General features: G+C 39.2%; 1 long non-coding RNA gene across 1 annotated transcript in view; it reads right to left on the reverse strand.

Annotated features, from left to right (window-relative positions):
• Positions 1-5,843: 5,843 nt before the first annotated feature.
• Positions 5,844-12,740, reverse strand: part of LOC134802534 (uncharacterized) — a 43,812-nt gene continuing 36,915 nt past the window's right edge. Inside the window, exons 2-3 of the long non-coding RNA XR_010145857.1 lie at positions 8,211-8,266; positions 5,844-6,147 (exon numbers count right to left, since the gene is read on the reverse strand). This is a non-coding gene — a long non-coding RNA (uncharacterized LOC134802534). The remainder of the gene's footprint in view (positions 6,148-8,210; positions 8,267-12,740) is intronic.

Here is a 12,740-nt window from a genome sequence, read left to right on the forward strand (position 1 = left end):
ATGCCCAACAATGGGCCTTTGTGTATTTTGGTACCGTTGGCTAAACAACGATAATATTCGTTGGCCCAATGATGACATATATCGCATTTACCAACATTGGCAGTGGCAGTGATGCCCAACAATGGGCCTTTGTGTATTTTGCTACCGTTCGCTAAACAACGATAACATTCGTTGGCCCACTGGTGACGAATACCGCATTTACCAACATTGGCTGTGGCACGGATGCCCAACAATGGGCCTTTGTGTATTTTGGTAACGTTGGCTAGTCAAGGATATCATCCGATGGCCCAATGATGACAAATATCGCATTTACCAACATTGGCTGTGGCACTGATACCCAACAATGGGCCTTTGTTTATTTTGGTAACGTTGGCTAATCGACGATATCATCCGATGGCCCAATGACGACAAATATCGCATTTACCAACATTGGCTGTAGCATTGATGCCCAACAATGGGCCTTTGTGTATTTTGGTAACGTTGGCTAATCAACGATATCATCCGATGGCCCAATGATGACAAAAATCGCATTTACCAACATTGGCTGTGGCTCTGATGCCCAACAATGGGCCTTTGTTTATTTTGGTAACGTTGGCTAATCAACGATATCATCCGATGGCCCAATGACGACAAATATCGCATTTACCAACATTGGCTGTAGCATTGATGCCCAACAATGGGCCTTTGTGTATTTTGGTAACGTTGGCTAAGGGGCTGTCCATAAATTACGTCATCGATTTTTGACGATTTTGGACCCCCCCCCCCTATAATCATCCAAAAATCATGCTTCAAATGACCCCATTTCCTCCTACTTCATGCTACCGTCATCCGATGTCCAGACCCCCCCCCCTAATTTGAAATGACGTAATTTATGAATAGCCCCTAATCAACGATATCATCCGATGGCCCAATGATGACAAAAATCGCATTTACCAACATTGGCTGTGGCACTGATACCCAACAATGGGCCTTTGTTTATTTTGGTAACGTTGGCTAATCGACGATATCATCCGATGGCCCAATGACGACAAATATCGCATTTACCAACATTGGCTGTAGCATTGATGCCCAACAATGGGCCTTTGTGTATTTTGGTAACGTTGGCTAATCAACGATATCATCCGATGGCCCAATGATGACAAATATCGCATTTACCAACATTGACTGTGGCACTGATGCCCAACAATGGGCCTTTGTTTATTTTGGTAACGTTGGCTAATCAACGACATCATACGATGGCCAATGACGACAAATATCGCATTTACCAACATTGGCTGTAGCATAGAGGCCCAACAATGGGCCTTTGTGTATTTTGCTACCGTTCGCTAAACAACGATAACATTCGTTGGCCCAATGGTGACGAATACCGCATTTACCAACATTGGCTGTGGCACGGATGCCCAACAATGGGCCTTTGTGTATTTTGGTAACGTTGGCTAGTCAAAGATATCATCCGATGGCCCAATGATGACAAATATCGTATTTACCAACATTGGCTGTGGCACTGACGCCTAACAATGGGCCTTTGTGTATTTTGGTACCGGTGGCTAAACAACGATAACATTCGTTGGCCCAGTGAGCACAAATATCGCATTTACCAACATTGGCTGTGGTACTGATGCCCAACAATACCAGTTGAGTTTGCTTGTGGCGTCACTAGATGGCGTTACTGTCTCCAAACATCGAAGTTATAGTTATTTTCTCGATTATTCCGGATATAATCATAATATTTTTTTAAAGTAACTTATAAATCTATTAGCTATAACTATAAAATTTATACATAAATTTAAAAAATTGTATTTTACCAACATTTTCTTAATTTAAATCTCAAAAAACATAAATCTCGCTTACGAAGTTTCGAAGTGCGGTTAGTATATATACAAATTAGAGTGTATAGTAAGTGTACTTGCTTCGGCAGTACATATACTAAAATTGGAACGATACAGAGAAGATTAACAACAACTGCTGCCTAGCCTAGGGCCTTCATGTGGATACAACCAATGCCTACCGTAGTGTAATTGTAATATTTATCAGCAAAGGCCCAACGTCGTATTACACAACCACTTACTTAACGTAGGGTAACTGTAGGACTCGTAAACAAAAGCCCATTACATAATTAGACTGTAGGCACACTATAAATTACACAACTATTTACCTACGGTAGTATTGTAAGAATCCTACACAAGGCCCAACGTTAAAGTTACAATGTTTTGGCCCTTTGTGGGACAAGCTGTGTTGGGCCTTCAACCTGGTGCACGACTACCTACCGACCTACCTGACTTGCCGTTGGGTAATTGTTGAATTTGCAAACAGAAGCACAACGAAAAAATTGCCCTTTTTTATTTTTTTGCAGTTGGCCCTACAGCAAGCTATACGGCCAAATGTAACAATTAACCAACCATCAAACAAATGCCCAACCAAAACCACCACCGTTGAATAATTGTATGATTTATTTAAATAGGCCCAACGAAAAAATTACTCTTATGGCCCTCTGTTGGGAATCTTCGGGAGGGCCTTTGTCGAGGGCCCTCCAGCAAATCGTACGGCCAAATATAACGGTTGCCCAACTAATACCATAGAATAAAGAAGTAACGAAGAAAAGTAACTCAGTACATTGCTACACGGCTCACGTAAATCGCGTTATCTTCGCCGGTACCTTGAATGTCTTCGCGTTATTTTTAGATGGCGTTGTTATCAATAAATATCATAAATAATAGTGACATCTAGTGAGGTAGCAATGAATTACACCGTCAAGTAACCATATCTAAGAATTGATTTAATATTTTGACGCCTGCGCTACTTCAGTTTTGGTCGAGAGGTTTGAGTATTTGACTTGCAATTCTGAGTACTCGGGTTCGAGACCCAGCTCCGGTGGCACTTTTTTATTTTATTTTACATTATCCGAAAAATTTTAATCAAAAATTTTTTTTTAATGTATCATACAATTCATGAAGTAAACATTGTTACATCCATAAATGTCTCTGAAGAGACCCCTACATATTAAAAATTATAAAAAAATCAAAAACATCCGATAGGTATATGTAAAAAACATAATTAATAAAAATATCTTTGTATTTAACGCCATGTATTTATAATGTGAGAGCGTTTGTTCTACAGTGTAATGTATAGTGGGAGATACCATGGTATCTGCCACTATACATTACATTTTGTATCTCAATGAGATACAAAAGATATACCTACAATACTCAAAAGTATGTTTTCCCGAAATGAAAGCAATAATAATCTTATGTTAATTTGTGCTCATATATCATATTAAAACAAGGAGTCCTTGGACCTAGAATATACTTACCGATAGGTATGTAATATGTTTCTCTCAAATAGTTAATATTAGTTGTTCCTGATTTATAGATTTTTCTTAGTGATGCAACGAATAATACTTATTACAAATAGAATCTAGATATTTACCTATCATTGAGATATGTTGAGATACAAACTTAAAATTGCAGTTGTCCCCTGGACACCAACCTCATTTTCCTTCACTTTAGTTTCGAAAAAAACTCCCTTACTTTAGTTGGGTTTTGTATGAAATATTTGACACAACCAAACTTATGTTTTGAATGCGTTGACTTAAAATTTAAACTCCCCTCTTGGTGCTAACGTCAGAAACTAGAATACCTACTCGTAACGCTATGGCTTTTCATGTAAAACTTTATTTAGGCTTATTCTGTTTATTTCATATTTTTACAGCCTACGCCAACACACTTACAAGAAATTAAAATTTTAAATTACAAAGAATACTTTTTAAACTACAAACACAACCCCCTTATCAGTAAATAAACGCATACATTTTTAAAATTTGCTGCCTTTTTCTATTGACAATGTTGGTGTACCAGAGTATAAATGTGGCTTTCCATCAGAGAAGGGTCCTTATGGTTATGTACAATAAGGACCTTTTTATCAGAATTTCAGTTGGAATTTCAGATGGAAAAGACCTTATTGTGCTTGAACCATAAGGACCCTTCTGTGATGGAAAGCCACATATTACAAATTATAGTTACAGCACATAGGATCCTGTTGTCAACTATCATTGAACACAGAACACAGTTGTGGCAATTCAGCAAATATAATGAAGGTGGGTAGACAAAAATAAAGCATGGTTCTGTACCTGGACGACGGCACCATCGGCGGAGACTCACAATCGGTCCTGGCAGACTTATCCCTAGTTATACAGAAATTTAGCGAGATCGGCCTGAAACTTAACTTCGACAAATGTGAATTGTACATTTCCGAAAACTTAGAACCTTCTTTAGCACCCCAGGTACTTCAAAGTTTTTCAAGTTTAGCCCCAAACATTAAAATCTTATCAAAAGATAATCTCCACCTTCTCGGTTCCCCCATTTTCGATGAAGCTATTCCGTCTGTTTTGGCCAAATCTATTTCTAAATTTCGTGTTAATTCAGACCGCTTAATCAAAATTAGTAGCCATTCAGCCTTATTTATTTTAAAGTTTTGTTTGTTGGTTCCCAAATTTACGTACTTGCTCCGTTGCTGCCCTATCTGGAAAGTCGCTAATTTAGTCCAACCTATCGATAGTCTCCTTAAGTCACAACTGGAATCGATTTTGAATGTCCGTTTTAACGAACCAGCTTGGACCCAGGCTTCTTTGCCCATTAGGTTTGGCGGTTTAGGAACACGCAAAATATCGAGTGTTGCTCTGCCGGCATTCTTGTCCTCAATCCATAGCACGTCTGATCTCGCAGGTAAAATCCTTAAAACAACAAACTGCGAGATCGCGTGCTTGGATGAGGCCAGGAATGCCTGGCTAGCCAAACTGCGAGATGTGCCACCTAGACCCGAGAGGCAAAGGGCCTGGGACAACTTGGCCTGCACCGCCGTCATGAAATCCCTAATTGACAGTTCGTCGGGAAGGGACCGCGCAAGGCTCTTAGCTGTGTCCAGACCAGAGTCTGGTCAATGGCTACACGCCTACCCATCACCCCACACCGGCACATTCATAGAGCCAAACACACTAAGAATTGCCATCGGACTCCGGGTCGGGGCCGATGTATGTGTAGACCATAGCTGCGCCTCTTGTGGGGCCCCTGTTAATCGCCTTGGCCACCACGGACTCGCCTGCTCCTCGGGCGCCGGCCGCCTATCCCGTCATGCCGCGCTTAACGACATCCTGAGGAGAGCGCTCGTCAGCGCCGACGTCCCTGCGGCTCTGGAGCCCCAGATCGCAAGGGATGACGGCAAGCGCCCCGACGGGATGTCGTTGATCCCCTGGCGGTTGGGCCGCGCGCTGGTGTGGGACGCCACCTGCGCAGACACGCTGGCGGCGTCCTACATTTCAGCCACCAGTAAACAGGCCGGGGCGGCGGCTGACGTCCGAGAACGTTCCAAGGTTAATAAATATAGTTGTCTCGGCGCACACTACGAATTTGTAGCCTTCGGCGTCGAGACTCTAGGTCCGTGGGGTAGGGGGGCTCGGGGGCTCCACAAGGAGCTCAGCAAACGCCTAAGGCAGGCCACAGGTGACCCTCGCGCGGGCAGCTTTCTCGCGCAAAGATTGGCCATAGCAATCCAGCGCGGGAACGCTGCCTGCGTGATGGGCACCTTACCAAGGGCGCAAAGTTTTGATAAATATTTTTAGTTATTAGCTTTAGTTTTTAGTTGTACTTAATTTTAGTTTTGTATTCATTTTATAACACTTATTTTACAATAAATGAGTTTTCCACCCCCTGTAAAAAAAAAAAAAAAAAAATAAAGCATGGATTGAAATAAGGATAAAATTTATTAATGGGTATTAATAACTAATTAAAAAATTTTCATTGCATCGATCTGCATCCATTGAAGCAGGAATTGACAATTTCATGTTTCTCCTCTTATTCCATATAAATTATATTTTGTCACTTCATTTTTTCAGATATAATACATTGTTGTTGTTGATTGTTCAACGGCAACCCGTAGGTGTGTAGGGCCTCCACAACATCCTTCCACGCTTTTCTGTCTCGAGCATCCATCTTGGCCTCGTTCCAGCTCAGTCAGATATAATACATTGACCAGTAGTAACTCTATCCATTGGTTAGCAGGCGTACGATGTTTAACGACATGTTTCCCCTTCTAAATTTAAAAAATATTTCCAATTGTTCGCTTTTCGGGTGATAGGAGCTAGAATGGGAGCACCTGAAATCAAAAAAATAATTTGTTGCATACAAAAATATTTTAAAGATACAATTCTGACCAGGGACCGAATACCAGTATATTTTTCATACAAATTAACGGGTATTCAATTTCGGTATCACGGTTGTTTATGTATATTTTTGATTCCTGATTCTATTCACTATATTTTTGCATTTAATTTAGCTATCTTATCAATCACTATCCTTACCTAAATACTATTCTAAAATAAAAATAAAATACTGTGAATGCTATGTGATATTTTATTATTAGTTATACCGGATACCAGTAACGGTCCCTAATTTTTACAAAATTTTTTGGAAGGAAAGCAAGCATTCATCATAAAAATCATTATGTTTTCAAAATAAAGTCCGTAACTTGAGTGTTTAGAACTACATCTGTATTTTCTAAAAATTGTTACTTTCCAAAAAAAAAAAAACAACCTTATATTGAGACCTTTCTGTTGGTAAAACTAGATTATATTAACAACTTACATAGATTCAGTAAAATGTTACTGAGGATTATCTTACATGGTTTGAAATTAAGAACTGGAAAACTTATAGTTACAGAATAATTATACTCTTATTTTACTAATAACTGAGCAACCAATAGATTACATAACCAATAAATTCCGTTCACTAAAGTAAAACCAGCCATGAGTGATTTGCTTCATTATTTTCGACAGTAAATAATGCCAAAGCACCACTCAAGTTTACATAGGTACCTAACCGTGTTCACGGTCGTTAGTTCGGGATTGACAAGAAGTTAAAATAAAAAGTTATATGTATAGAGCGTTGATCACATCCAAGTACTGAGCCAGCTAATTGAGAAATATAAAGAATTCAACTCTCCGCTGTACTTGGCATTTGTCGACTACCAGAAAGCATTTGACTCTATCTCCCATGAATCAATTAAAACGGCACTAGAATATCACAATATAGAGGAAAAATATATAAAGTTAGTAACTAATATTTATGACAACTGTAGAAGTCGAGTAAAGCTGGATAAATTAGGACCATATTTTCAAATAGGGAGAGGCGTCCGCCAAGGAGATCCACTGTCTCCAAAAATATTTATTGCAGTTCTCGAACTTATATTGCACAACATTGGATGGAAAAACAAAGGTATCAAAATAGGCCCTAAGTATTTAAGCCACTTAAGATTTGCTGACGATATCGTATTATTTTCCAATAACGCAGAAGAACTTTCAAATATGCTACAGTGCCTCCATCAGAGTAGCGAATCAGTGGGATTGGAAATTAACTTTGAAAAAACAAAGCTGATGACTAACTACAAGGAAAAAAAGATAGAATTAAAAGGAAGAAAAATTGAATATGTAAAGGAATACATATACTTGGGCAAACTAAGATCATTCTTGGATACAGACACAGCAGAAATAGAGAGACGCATAACATCGAGTTGGAAACGCTACTGGTCACTAAAACATCTGTTCAAATCAAAAATGCCAATACCACTTAAAAAGAAACTTATGGACTCGTGCATTCTACCAACATTGACATACGCCTGTCAGACGTGGAGCTTAACGAAAAAAAACGCCCAAAAAATTTCGGTTTGTCAAAGGGCGACGGAAAGAAGCCTACTCAATGTCAAGATTAAAGACAAGATTAAAAATAAGAACATTCGAGAAAAAACGAAAGTAATTGATGCATTACAATACGTCAAGAAAATGAAGTGGAGATGGGCAGGACACATTGCACGCTACGACAGCTCAAGGTGGGCGAAACGAGTGACAGAGTGGAAAGGACCAGGGAGTGGAAACAGGCATGCGGGACACCCGCTCAAGCGCTGGGTGGACGACATCAAGAAAATTGCCGGCATAGGGTGGCCACAAGTGGCCCAAGACCGAGACAGGTGGCAAAAGCTGGAGGAGGCCTTTACCCAAGAGGGGATCCCAAAATAAATAACATTTAGGCAACTTTATTTAAAACATGTCAATGAGAGATCATAAATAAAAGGCTTTTTATTTATTTTATTTTATTTTATTATAGAGCGTTGAATATGTTAAAATGTTTCAGTAGTTTACATTAAATAACCTTTAATAAACTTACCTGATGCATATTATTAATCCATTGCAGGCAATATTCATCACTGATTGGCAAACACCCTCTCCTCAGGTTTGTTTGACCTGCTTTAGTTTAATTCTGATCCCTAATAGCATTTTCTTGTAGGGATTTTGTTGGGCCTTTGTTTACGTATTAGTTGGGCAACCGTTATATTTGGCCGTACGATTTGCTGGAGGGCCCTCGACAAAGGCCCTCCCGAAGATTCCCAACAGAGGGCCATAAGAGTAATTTTTTCGTTGGGCCTATTTAAATAAATCATACAATTATTCAACGGTGGTGGTTTTGGTTGGGCCGTGGTTGGGCCTATACACATTTGTTTGATGGTTGGTTAATTGTTACATTTGGCCGTACGATTTGCTGGAGGGCCCTCGACAAAGGCCCTCCCGAAGATTCCCAACAGAGGGCCATTAGAGTAATTTTTTCGTTGGGCCTATTTAAATAAATCATACAATTATTCAACGGTGGTGGTTTTGGTTGGGCCGTGGTTGGGCCTATACACATTTGTTTGATGGTTGGTTAATTGTTACATTTGGCCGTATGGCTTGCTGTAGGGCCAACTGCAAAAAAATAAAAAAGGGCAATTTTTTCGTTGTACTTCTGTTTGCAAATTCAACAATTACCCAACGGCAAGTCAGGTAGGTCGGTAGGTAGTCGTGCACCAGGTTGAAGGCCCAACACAGCTTGTCCCACAAAGGGCCAACATTGTAACTTTAACGTTGGGCCTTGTATAGGATTCTTACAATACTACCGTAGGTAAATAGTTGTGTAATTTATAGTGTGCCTACAGTCTAATTATGTAATGGGCTTTTGTTTACGAGTCCTACAGTTACCCTACGTTAAGTAAGTGGTTGTGTAATACGACGTTGGGCCTTTGCTGATAAATATTACAATTACACTACGGTAGGCATTGGTTGTATCCACAATACATGAAGGCCCTAGGCTAGGCAGCAGTTGTTGTTAATCTTCTCTGTATCGTTCCAATTTTAGTATATGTACTGCCGAAGCAAGTACACTTACTATACACTCTAATTTGTATATATACTAACCGCACTTCGAAACTTCGTAAGCGAGATTTATGTTTATTGAGATTTAAATTGAGAAAATGTTGGTAAAATACAATTTTTAAAATTAATGTATACATTTTATAGTTATAGCTATTAGATTTATAAGTTACTTTTAAAAAATATTATGATTATATCCGGAATAATCGAGAAAATAACTATAACTTCGATGTTTGGAGACAGTAACGCCATCTAGTGACGCCACAAGCAAACTCAACTGGTATTGTTGGGCATCAGTACCACAGCCAATGTTGGTAAATGCGATATTTGTGCTCACTGGGCCAACGAATGTTATTGTTGTTTAGCCACCGGTACCAAAATACACAAAGGCCCATTGTTAGGCGTCAGTGCCACGGCCAATGTTGGAAAATACGATATTTGTCATCATTGGGCCATCGGATGATATCTTTGACTAGCCAACGTTACCAAAATACACAAAGGCCCATGGTTGGGCATCCGTGCCACAGCCAATGTTGGTAAATGCGGTATTCGTCACCATTGGGCCAACGAATGTTATCGTTGTTTAGCGAACGGTAGCAAAATACACAAAGGCCCATTGTTGGGCCTCAATGCTACAGCCAATGTTGGTAAATGCGATATTTGTCGTCATTGGGCCATCGTATGATATCGTTGATTAGCCAACGTTACCAAAATAAACAAAGGCCCATTGTTGGGCATCAGTGCCACAGTCAATGTTGGTAAATGCGATATTTGTCATCATTGGGCCATCGGATGATATCGTTGATTAGCCAACGTTACCAAAATACACAAAGGCCCATTGTTGGGCATCAATGCTACAGTCAATGTTGGTAAATGCGATATTTGCCGTCATTGGGCCATCGGATGATATCGTTGATTAGCCAACGTTACCAAAATAAACAAAGGCCCGTTGTTGGGCATCAATGCTACAGCCAATGTTGGTAAATGTGATATTTGTCGTCATTGGGCCATCGGATGATATCGTTGATTAGCCAACATTACCAAAATAAACAAAGGCCCATTGTTGGGCATCAGTGCCACAGCCAATGTTGGTACATGCGATTTTTGTCATCATTGGGCCATCGGATGATATCGTTGATTAGCCAACGTTACCAAAATACACAAAGGCCCATTGTTGGGCATCAATGCTACAGCCAATGTTGGTATATGCGATATTGGTCGTCATTGGGCCATCGGATGATATCGTCGATTAGCCAACGTTACCAAAATAAACAAAGGCCCATTGTTGGGTATCAGTGCCACAGCCAATGTTGGTAAATGCGATATTTGTCATCATTGGGCCATCGGATGATATCCTTGACTAGTCAACGTTACCAAAATACACAAAGGCCCATTGTTGGGCATCCGTGCCACAGCCAATGTTGGTAAATGCGGTATTCGTCACCATTGGGCCAACGAATGTTATCGTTGTTTAGCGAACGGTAGCAAAATCCACAAAGGCCCATTGTTGGGCATCTGTGCCACAGCGAATGTTGGTAAATACGATGGTGGGCCAATACAAAATTAATGTTGGCTACGGAACGAACCTCATCCCAACGTTTTCCCTACCGTTGGCACCGTAGGCCCCAACGAAAATGCTACTAGGGATGGTACTTCAGGAATCCACAGGAATTCAGTACCTATTGTGAACTACATTTCGAATAATATCAAATACCGAACCGAACTAAATTTAACACATGAAATAAAAAAAAAACATAATGATGTTATAAACATAAACAGACGCTACGCGGTAGGCGGCCGTCGACGACATGGTCCCGAGGGCCTATCGCGACCCACGTACGACATGTTGCCTCCCTGTCACACTTAAGTACGAATTTATAGCGACAGAGAGGCAACACGTCGAACGTGGTTCGCGGTAGGCCCTCTGACAGTTTATTTTTAGTGTTGCCATTGATTTTTTTAGTCTCCCTAAATATATCTGTCATGTCATTATTGTTTCTGCTTCTTAATTGCACATGTTAATGGATCAAATAAAAAAATTATGTCCAAAAATACTTTTTAAATATAAATCTACTATAATGTTTGAATTTTAAAATACATGCCTAAAATTTCCAGTCGTTTTTTAAGAAGCAGCATTATAACAACACCCCGAAGTAGGGTACTGTTTTAATAGAATTACAACCCGTACTTGGTACAGTTTCTATTTACGCAGTTGGCTCCCTAGTGAACATAATTTGTAATTTAAATACATGCGTCCATTCTAGCAACAGCCTAAAAACTAAGTATATTTTTTGTAGAACATTTTATTAGAAATACAATAATACGTTGTTGTTATTTATATTAGCTAAGATATACTTAATTTATTTTACCGTGGTCATAATAAGAATCTGAAACGGAACGTTATGCGAACACAATCTTGATAATAAATTTGTGTGTATCTGAAATTCTGAACCACGCGGCGTTGCCAAATCGCAATGACCGCCAAACCACTGACTAGACAACGTCGCATCCTGTCGTTGCATTGTGTACCTACTCATTATTCGAGTTAGTGTAGTGTCAGGTTGCCATTTCAATGAACCAAAAAATAAATAAAAATATTCCTTTAGTCTAGTTCATGTTCTAGTCTAGTTTTGTATAATTAATGAGTAGAGCTAAATAATTTGTTCAAAATACTGTAATGGTTGATTTCTATAACTAAAATTCTTCAATTATGCAGAGTCTATGCGAAAATCCTACGACACACAGGCTCTAGTACCTAATGAAATGTTCAAATAGACTTTCCAGATTTGAAATTTGTAATGTAGGCAACATAAGCTGAGAAATTTAAACAATCCCATCCACATAAAATTAATTGTCGCCGTTGTGATTTTCAACCGTAGATGAACGGTGTCAAGTCATTTATTGTATGTTGTATGTGTTTTGGAAACTGTAAAAAAGAAGTTTGAAGTATATAAAATGTAGTTTTTTAGCAATATTTATTTTTAATCGGAATCCGTGCCTGTATATAAATTTTAGGTTTCTCTTTTTTTTCGTCAATATGGCAACTTTGTTTAGCATACACTGACACGCACTGGTGTGCACCTTGCGCACGCGCCACCTACCGGAATACGACGTTCGTTATTTAGTCATTTAACTTACAAAAAAAGGTTCCATCAATTCAAGCTGATTCAAGTAGCCGACTGGTAAAAATTGCCTTAAATGATTTTCCAATTTTAGGTGTTATAAAGTGATAATTTTGTACGATTAAGTTTCATATTTATAAATATTACGAATTGGGTTATTTAAGTGAAACAATGTGGCGAATTCATCAATATTATTTTTCATGAGTGTATAGTAATGCCATCTATGCTTTGATTAGTCAAACATGTGAGTGTGACTATGGAGTTCCTTCTCTTTCTTTACTTATTACTTTATGCTAATACGTAAACAAAGGCCCAACAAAATCCCTACAAGAAAATGCTATTAGGGTACTTAACTAAACTACGAAACTATACCCAAGGCAACCATGACTAAG

This window comes from Cydia splendana, chromosome 24, assembly GCF_910591565.1.
Source record: "Cydia splendana chromosome 24, ilCydSple1.2, whole genome shotgun sequence".
Taxonomy (NCBI): domain Eukaryota; kingdom Metazoa; phylum Arthropoda; class Insecta; order Lepidoptera; family Tortricidae; genus Cydia; species Cydia splendana.